The sequence below is a fragment of the Saimiri boliviensis genome, chromosome 5 (genome assembly GCF_048565385.1).
Source record: "Saimiri boliviensis isolate mSaiBol1 chromosome 5, mSaiBol1.pri, whole genome shotgun sequence".
Lineage (NCBI taxonomy): Eukaryota > Metazoa > Chordata > Mammalia > Primates > Cebidae > Saimiri > Saimiri boliviensis.
This window is the reverse complement of record NC_133453.1, coordinates 67,500,010-67,509,595: the sequence shown is the minus strand read 5'-3', so window position 1 is coordinate 67,509,595 and position 9,586 is coordinate 67,500,010. Positions and strand designations below refer to the sequence as shown.

General features: G+C 40.9%; 1 non-coding gene across 1 annotated transcript; it reads right to left on the bottom strand.

Annotated features, from left to right (window-relative positions):
- Positions 1-7,582: 7,582 nt before the first annotated feature.
- On the bottom strand, positions 7,583-7,689 carry LOC120364425 (U6 spliceosomal RNA). Its single transcript, XR_005579686.1, has one exon. It is a non-coding gene; the product is annotated as a U6 spliceosomal RNA (small nuclear RNA).
- Between the last annotated feature and the right edge of the window lie 1,897 nt (positions 7,690-9,586).

Sequence of the window (9,586 nt, the reverse complement as noted above, 5' to 3'; positions counted from 1 at the left end):
ATTCACGTAAGGCACATGATAAGAACTTTTAAATGGTTTTAAAAAGTACGAAGTAACAAGTGGAGTTCCTTTGTCAATGGTGACAGCATTGACAGGCTTTTGTTTTCTATCCTGAAACTCATTTATGTATATTCCAGCTGTATCCACCCCCATATTTAACAAAAGGAGCCCTGCAATGACAGGCACAGACACCGTGTCCAGTGAAGGGCGATTCCCAGGGTGGAATGAACCTTGCAATTGTCCCTGGCTTGAAGAACATCGTGTGTGACTGCCTTCTATCCCCTTTGTGAGAAGCCTTCATGGGCAGGACAGCAGCCTGTTGCTGACTAATATCAACCAAGGGCAATGTACATGATACCCTATCAAATATAACCTTTACAGGGTTGACTGGGGAAAACCGATGGTCAGTTAACTCTGGGAAGCTTTTAACAAAGTACTGTGATTATAAGCTGAACTCAGGCATGACAGCCTTTGCTAAAAGTGAAGATTAGGATGGTTCCCCGCCCCCCTCAATCCCTTTTTTTTTTTTTTGAGTTGTTTTTTTTTTTTTTTAACCAAAAAAACCCTCAGGCTCTCTTTAAAAATATAGTAAAATTTGGGCCAGGTGTGGTAACTCACACCTGTAATCCCAGCACTTTGGGAGGCTGAGGTGGGTGGATCACGAGGTCAAAAGATCAAGACCATCCTGGCTAACATGGTGAAACCGCTTCTTTACTAAAAATACAAAAATTAGCCAGGCATGGTGGCACGCACCTGTAGTCCCAGCTACTTGGGAGACTGAGGTAGGAGAGTCGCTTGAACCTGGGAGACAGAGGTTGCAGTGAGCTGAGATTGGGCCACTGCTCCAGCCTGGGAGAAAGAGTGAGACTCTGTCTCAAAAAAAAAAAAAAAAAAAAGATACAATTCATATGACATAAAATTTACCATCAGAGACGTTTCAGTACATTCTCAATGTTGTACGCCCATCACTGCAATCTAGTTCCAAAATATTTTCATCGCCCCAGAAGGAAGCTCTGTATCCATTAGCATTCACTCAGATTCCTCTCAGCCCTCAGTCCTTGTTAACCAGGAATCTGCTTCTATCTCTTTGGGTCTACTGATTTGGACATTTCACGGAATCACACAATATGTGGCCTTCTGTGGCTTCTTACACATAATGTTTTCAAGCTTCATCTGTGTTGTTGCATGTATCAGCACCCCGTTACTTTCTCTGGCTGAATAGCGATGAGAAATGTGGCATGGATAACCACCTTGTAAAACGCATTCATCAGTCAATGGCCCATTTCGTAAACCTTGGCTTGAAGGGAGTCTCCTGCATTCAACTTTAAAAACCACAAAATAATAAACTGTCAATAGTCTCCTTAGGTCAGCAATTAAGTATGTCAAATAAATTGTTTAAAAATCAACAGGTCCCTGGTACTAACAGCTGATAATGCTCTGAAAGGTAAAAGGCAGAAGGACTTGACAAGAATGTAGAGATCTTAGGATTTGTGACAATATTGATCTGTTTTCTTCTGCCACTAACCGCCTCTGCAGCCCCTCTGGTGCCCCTTGTAATAGGCCCTGAGACATCCAAGCTACTGAAATAATCCCCCGAGTCTTGAGTCAGGTGGAGCAGAATGGTCACTCCTTACAGGGCAGCTTAGCAAAAGGGCAGCCACAGGCAGCACAGGTGATGCGGGCTCCCTCGTTACTGCAGAGAAGTGCTTCTCTTTTCTGTGTATCATTAGAAAAACTGCAGAAAATATTCTCCTTTTTGAAGAAAAGATTTAAGAAGTTCTCCTATGAATGAGAAATTGCTGGCTGCTGACTTCAGCCTAGATTTTTACTTCGGTTGTGTGTGTGTGTCTAGAACCATCTAGACAGGGATTAGCAAGAAACTCTTTGAGAATTCATTTGCTGGCTAATGATGGAAAATCCCAGGATTTAAAAGGAGCAGGGAAAAAACCACCTGACTTGCTTTGCAGACAGATGCAAAATCTTCACCTTCCAAAATTAAAGTTGTGAGCCCCATGTGGGGCAGGGAGTGAAGGAAGTCCAAGCCCTGGGGGCAGAAAGATATGTCAAATCGCTGAGACCTCGGTGGCCCTGAGTGTTGTTTAAGAGAAGAAATCTGACAGAGAATAGCCGATTGCCCCTCTTCCTCTCTAGCTTGTCTCAGCTTTTCCATACTTATCATTTTAAAAACTTGAACAAGAAAGGGCAGCCCGCAGGGAGCTGAAATCGGTGCAGCTGGCCTTTCGTATCCTCGAGTTCTGCATCCCTGGGGTCAACCAACCAAGGATTGAACATGTTTGGAAAAGAGTGTCTATGCTGAACACGTACAGACTTTTCCTTGACGTTATTTCCCGAACAATATACTACAACTATTTACAGGGCGTTGACATTGTAATAGGTGTTATAAGTAATCTAGAGATGATTTCAAGTATATGAGAGGATGTATGTAGGTTATATGCAAATACTCCACCACTTTATAGAGAGGATTTGAGCATCCTTGAATTTTGATATCTGAGATCAGGGGTCCAGGAAACAGTTAGATACTGAGGGATGATGCCTAGGAAACAAGACGAAGGGCATCCTGAAAGGGGCCTAGGGTTTGCTTTCTGTACTTTGGATGATGTAAATCTGACTCTCCTAAGAAACTGTTTTTTGTTTCCCCAGCCAGCTGCGCCCTCCTCACCCACGTCCATTTCTCCTTCTTGTCATTTATCCACCCCTTCTTTTCTTTTCAAGTCCTTCTCAGAATCCTGACAGTTACATCCCTCCTTGGCTAAGACATTCGCTAGCAGGTGGGGCTTTCTTCTTCCTCCATGGACCACAGCTGCCCATGACCAATAACATCAAGTCCCATATCTGTTGTCTTTCCAAGGCCTCTAGGTCAAGGTTGGCTAGTGCAAAGGGAGGAAAATACTTTCTGGTCACCTGTCTTCAGCTTTAAGTTCTGGAATATTAAAAATAATCAGCACAGGCTTTTTCTACAGCCTGTTTTTGGACCCACTTGGGAATTTGGGTGGGGTTCAAAGAAACCAAATGTCTGGCCTATCCCAGGGGATATTAGTCACCCACATGATGTTTCAGGATATAAAAACATATTAGACAAGTTCATACATGGGAGTAACTGTCAGACTGGCCACTCCTTGTTGAAGCTTGAGGTTTTGAAAAATTCTCATCTACCTTCTCAAGAGTTTTTTTGCTTGCTTGTTCTAAGACTAAAAAGGCCATTGGAGAAGGATTCTGGGAACGTTTTGAATGTAATTTCTTTATTAAGGTGTAATAACAATTGAGAAAAGAGCAAGGGGAGTGCAAGAAAAAGGTAGGCATGACAAATATAGGTATAGACCACAGACATCATCTCTGTATTAACTTGTGCACCATCTGCAGCTGGTTTGGCCTCTGGTCTTTATCAGGAGAGACAAGAAGAATTCTAGAGAAAGACGAGCCTGGAACCAAAGGGGCCTTGGGGCTTTGGTATCTACAAAAGGAGTTGCATTAGTATAATCTTAAGTTCTGAAAAGTTGGGCTTCTTCACAGAGTAAATTACTGGACTTATTAGAGGCTATGAAGCAAATCGCTTACCCCAAAGGCCCTGGAAAAGTTGACAGGCTCTTAGTCACCAAATGCCAGAAGACTCAAGCAAGAAAGTCCTTGAGTCCTGATGGGACTAGATTCAGCCAATTAAAAAAAAGTTCTGTGTATAGAGACTGAAGAAATGTAAAAGAAAAGATCCCAAATAATTGTGCAGATTGGACAAGAAGACATTCTATAACAAAAAGGGGCTTTTATTTAAAAAAGAGAAAAAAGCTTATCTTCTCCCAAGTCAGCATTGAGAGGTGATTCCGGCAGCTAATGCTCCCCTTCCTCTGGAGTTGTACCATCCTTTTTGGAAGCCATTAGCCACACATAGCTACTGAGCATTCCAAACTGGTGTAACACACATAATATACACACTGGATTTCAAAGACTTACCATGTAAAAAAGAACGTAAACTGTCTCATCAATAATTTTTTCAAGTGGATTTATTAAAGTAATAATATTTTAGAAATATTGGGCTAAAAGGATGCTAAGATTAATTTCACCCCTTAACTTATTTTAGCATGGCTACCAGATAATGTAAAAATAACTTATGTGGCTTACCTTATATTCTTATGGAACAGCATTGCTTTAGAGTTCTTTGCTAATAATCACTCACTACCATAGTCCTTCTCAAGAGGAATGCTTCTCATTTGTGAACATCTACACAAGCATGTGTAGTATGGGTCTACAGCATGGCTAGAATGCCTGAAAGTCTATTTACCGAAGGTCAGGGTTATGCCACTAGAGCAGAAGCACAGAGGATCTTGTTGATGAAAGCAATGGATTTTAGCCTTTCTGGAGCTGCTTTAATTATGACCCAGTTCCCCTCGCCTGCAGGGTTACAGTAATAGTAGATACCGTATCTAATGGTAGCATTGGGTTCAATCATTTACAACACCTAGAACAATGTCCATAGTAGACATTTTATAAGCATTCACTATTATACTTTTCTCAGCAAAAATGAAACTCTATGTATGGGTTTCCCTGACACTAATAGAATCCCCCATGAGTGTTTTTGCCCCAGTTTTTAAATGTAGGGAATGCTGGTCCCTGCTTTGCCTGTCTATAAGCTGTCAGGGCCTGCAATTGGTTGGATCTGGTACTTGAACCAATGCTGGAGTGTAGATGCTTTTTCTAGGGAGTAAGGTTTGGACACAGTCTGTGGTTCCCCATGCCACTCACTGGGTCCTGGGATGGATCTTATCTCTGGAGCACCTACTGAAGCATTTGATGTAGTCTCCTTGTCTGACTTCCCTCGTGTCCTGTCTGGGATCCTTGTCCTTTTTTGTTCTGGACATCTCAGGTCATGGTGTTTGTCATGCTTGGGGTCCCCCTTTAGCTGAAATGCACCCCCACAACCACGTGGCCCCTGCTCAATAAATGTGGCCATATCCAATGGCAATTATTTAAAAATGATACAGAAATTTGGTTTTTAGCTAGCTGCTAGCAACTAGGTACTGTGGATCTCAACCGTTCCGCTACTATTAAGATCAGATCAGTGGCTCTGAATGAGAGAGAAACTTTGTAATGACCTGGGTGCATCTTCAAAGGACACATTCCTGGGACCCATTCTTAGAAATCCTGATGTCATGGGTCTGGGGTGCTGCCTTGGCATCTGTACTTTTAAAACGATCCCAAAGGCTGGCTGTGGTGCCTCATATGTGTAATTTCAGCACTTTGGGAGGTCAAGGTGGGAGAATCACTTGAGCCCAGGAGTTCAAGATTAGCCTGAGCAACATGATGAAACCCTGTCTCTGCTGAAAATACAAAAAATTAGCTGGGTGTGATAGTGCATCTCTCTAGTCCCAGCTATCCAGGAGGCTGAGGCAGGAGGATCACTTGAGCCTGGGAGGCAAAGGTTGCAGTGAGCTGAGATAGCATCCCTGCATTCCAGCCTCTGTGATGGATGAGACCATGTCTCAACAACAACAACAAAAATCTCCCAATATGACCCAGGTGAATGCACTTGATTAAGAATTACAAGTGTGACAACAATGGGAATACATATTTTCTATCATTTTGGGTGTTAAGTAATTTTTGATGTGAAGATTAGATGGCTAATATTTTAGTTCAAGCTTCATAGCATACCCATTTGTAGATTTTATCAATTAGCATAGTCCCTGGCACATGGCAAGTATACCTAAAAGATTGCTGAATTGATGACTGTCTTAGTCCATTTGCACTGCTCTAACAAAATGTCTGAGACTGGGCAATTTGTAAAGAACAGAAATTGATTTCTCACAGTTCTGGAGACTGAGAAGTCCAAGGTCAGAACGGAGGTGGATTCGGTTTCTGGTGAGGGCCTTCTTGCTGAGTCCTCCTGTGGTAGAAGAGCTGAAGAGCAAAAGGTGGCCTAAGCTTGTTCCCTTCAGCCCTTTATAAGGCACTAAGCATTCATGAGCCCTCATTGAAGTGACATCATTGTCTGGGGTAAATACCCGGGGTTCATTGTCTCTCCCCCAAGATTAACGACATGGGGACACACACACACACACATGGAGTGGGTTAAAGAGTGGAAAATTTAATAGGCAGAAGGAAGGAGAGAGGAGAGCAGTTCTCTTTCTCTCTTGCAGGAGAGAGATGATCGAAAGGGAAAAGCGGCAAACAACAGCAGATTTTATAGGCAGGCTTGAGGAGGTAGTGTCTGATTTACGTAGGGCCCACAGATTGCTTCAACCAGATGTGATGTTTATATATCGAGCAGGGAAGGCTGGTCATCCCTACCCTAATCTTATTATTATGCAAATGGATTTTCCACTTGGCCAGTGCCATCTTCTCTGCTCCTTACCATACACCATTTTGATCATGCCTAGTCCCAGGTAGCATTTTTTTCCTATGGGCACAACTGCTGACATTTGCCTGTGCAAGCTTCCAGCTTGCTTGTTTATGTCTGCAGCTCAATTTTACAGGCTGCTCTTTGTCAGAAAAGAAAATGATTTTGGGGCTGCTTTCCATTAAAATGAAAACCTTACTGAAGACTTCCTTACCCTCACTATCTGCCTAAATAATTTCTTTTTAACTCCTGTATCATCATGACTTAATCACTTTCCAAGGAGGTCCCATCTCTTAACAACACCACATGGGGATTACATTTCCATGCAGGAATTTTGAGGCACATTCAGACTATAGCAATAATTGTGAATATTGAGTGCATATCTGTAGAGAAAATATCTTTGAAATGTATTTTATAAAGTTTTTTCATACCTTTTTAAAATTTATTTTTAATTTTTATAGATTTAGTGGGTATAATGGCAGATTTCTTACATTTCTCCTGCCCTCCTGCCTTTTGGAGTCTCCAGTGTCTATTATTCCACTCTGCATGTCCATGCGTACCCATCGTGTAACTGCCACTTACCAGTGAAAACATGCAGTATTTTCCTTCCATTTCTCAGTTATTTCACTTAGGACAGTGACCTCCAATCCCATCTATGTTGCTGCAAAGTACATGGTTTCTTTCTTTTTTATGGCTGAATAGTATTCCATAGTATATATATATATATACCACATTACAAAATTATTTTAAAGTTCCAGGATACATGTGCAGGATGTGCAGGTTTGTTACACAGGCAAATGTGTGCCATGGTGGTTCGCTACATCTGTTAACCCATCACCTAGGTATTAAGCCCCACACACGTTAGCTGTCTATCCTGATGCTCTCTCTCCCCCAACCCCTGATAGGCCCCAGTGTATGTTTTTCCCCTCCCTGTGTCCATGTGTTCTCATTGTTCAGCTTTCATTTATAAGTCAGAACATGTTTATATATCATATTTTAAAGATTCAGTCCTCCATTGATGGATACTTAGATTATTCCATATCTTTACTATTATGAATAGTGCTGTGATAAACATACAAGTGCAGAATCTTTTTGATATAATGATTTTTCCCTCTTTGGGTATATACCCAGGATTGGGATTGCTGGGTAGAATAGTGGTTCTATTTTCGTTCTTTGAGAAGTCTCCATACTGTTTTTCTTTTTTAATTTTTTTTTAACTTTTTAAAATTATTATTTTTTTCTATGAAGCGCTCCACGAATTTGCATGTCATCCTTTTTCAGGGGCCATGTGACTCTTCTCTGTATCGTTCCAGTTTTAGTATATGTGCTGCCGAAGTGGGCACCATACTGTTTTTCATAAAGGTGGTACTAATTTACATTCCCACAAAGAGAGTAAAAGTTCTTTTTTCTCTGCATCTTTACCGACATCTGTTGTTTTTTCAACTTTTTAATGATAGTCATTCTGACTGGCATAATACAATATCTCCTTGTGGTTGTAATTTGTGTTTTCTGATGATTAGTGAGTTGAACATTATTGCATGTTTGTCGGCTGCTTATATGCCTTCTTTTGAAAACTGTTCATGTCTTCTGCCCACTTTTTAATGGTGCGATTTGTTTTATCTTGTTGAGTTGTTTGAGTTCCTTATAGATTCTGGATGTTAGCCCTTTGTTGTATGCATAGTTTGCAAATATCTTTTCCCATTTTGTAGATCGTCTGTTTATTCTGTTGATAGCTTCTTTTGCTGTGCAGAAGCTTTTTAGTTTAAGTCTCATTTGTCTATTTTTGTTTTTGTCATGTTTGTTTTTGAGGACTTAGTCATAAATTCTTTGCTTAGAGCCAATGTCCAGAAGAGTTTTTCCTAAGGTTTTGTCTAGGAATTTTAGTTTTGGGTCTTAAATTCTTCTTGAGTTAATTTTTTTCTATGGTGAGAGGTATGGGTCCAGTTTCATTATTCTGTATATGGCAATCCAATTTTCCCAGCACCATTTATTGGATAGTGTTCTTTTACCAGTGTATGTTTTTGTTGACTGTGTCGGAGATCAGTTAGTTATAGGTATGTGGCTTTATTTCTGAGCTCTCTATTCTGTTCCGTCAATAGACGTGTCTATTTTTATACTAGTACCATGCTGTTTTGGTTACCATAGCCTTGTAGTATAATTTAAAATCAGGTAATTTGATGCCTCTAGCTTTATTCTTTTTTCTTAGGATTGCTTAGGAGCTATTTGAGTTCTTTTTTGGTTCCATATGAATTTGAGGATTCTTTTTTCTAATTCTGTGAAAAATGATGTTAGTAATTCAATAGGGTTGCATTGACTCTGTAGATTGCTTTGGGCAGTATGGTCACTTTAACAATGATTTCAAGATATCTTTAGCTTTAAAAATGTATTAAGCATGGTAACTATAGTTAATAATAATGTATTGTATTTTTTCAAAATTGATAAGAGAGGCAATTTTAAATGTTCCCACCTTAGAAAAATGCTAAGCAGATGAGGTGATGGATATGCTAATTAGTTTGATTTACTCATTTCATAATGTATGCATATATCAAAACATTGCATTGTACTCCATGAATATGTGTATTATTTGTCAATTAAAAATAAAAATTTAAATATGTATTGAATGTTTCCATCAAATTTCATATGTCTTAAATAAATGGAACTATGCCTCTGAAGAGTCTGGCAGGTGGGCCCTTGGAGGAGGCCGGCTTCAGAGTTGTCTCCTCAAAGAAGACTTGGAAGGGGTAGTTCATTTGTTTTTGAACACAGAAAGGATGCAGCTGTAGGAGGGGCCTTTATCAACACCCAGTCCCACTCTGCAGCAGTTAATTGCCACTTCCTGTCTAGAGAATGCAGCACAATAGACTGAGCCCACCTGCTGTTTGCATCCCCCACGCCACCCCCATGGATGGTTTAAGGTGGTGGAGGTCTAACAAGCAAGACTGACAGCGAGTCTGCCAGTGGGAGACTGGCCCATGGGTCTCTGTTAGCTCCAGGAATGGTTTCCACAGGTCAGGCTGACCCTGTGTGGCTGCTCTACAAAGGACCACACCTGGGCCTGCAAATACAGCTGCTGGCATCTTTACACGGCTCAGCTCCCTGACCTGGAGACCTCTAACCACAATATTCTTTGGTGGTTAAGTCTGATGTTTCTGTTATGGGAAAGGGTTCCCGATCCAGACCCCAATAGAGCATTCTTGAATTTCATGCGAAAAAGAATTCAGGGCAAGTTAGCAGTGCAAA